We start from the raw sequence: 535 nt of genomic DNA on the forward strand, positions 1-535 counted from the left end.
TCGGGATGCGGGTTGTTTGCTCCGGTTGTTGTATTTTTGGTTTTTTTACGATGTAATTTCGTTGAGATTGTAACGATTATGACATTTTTTTGAGATTAATAAGATGAGTATTTTTCTTTATGTTTGACTGTTGTTGTCATGGGAAAAGAGAAATAGCTCGGGTTTCTATTTTTGGAAAGTTTCCATAAATAGAAAGTTTCCACAAAAGGAAGTTTTCCATAAATAGAAAGTTTCTAAAATGGGAATGTTTTGTGGAAATGTGAGGTAGATCTAGCCGGGAGATACTCGTTGGCATCAGTGTTTGTTTTTGCTCAAGGCCGTGCGAGCCTAACTCACGTGATACCGATAGCTCGATGGACTTTGTGGCCAGAGAGTGGGAGTGGTATGTTGCTTCGGATGACGATCCGAGAGCGCGCTTGAGGGTGACGACCCAAGAGCGGGATATGTGAGGCTCCCTGGATACCGTAGCTGTGAGCCGAGGCTCGGCAGTGAGCCGGTATGTCTCGAGGGTTGCGACCCGAGAGCGGGGGGAGTG

Source organism: Camelina sativa, chromosome 9 (assembly GCF_000633955.1).
Source record: "Camelina sativa cultivar DH55 chromosome 9, Cs, whole genome shotgun sequence".
In the NCBI taxonomy this organism is placed as follows: domain Eukaryota; kingdom Viridiplantae; phylum Streptophyta; class Magnoliopsida; order Brassicales; family Brassicaceae; genus Camelina; species Camelina sativa.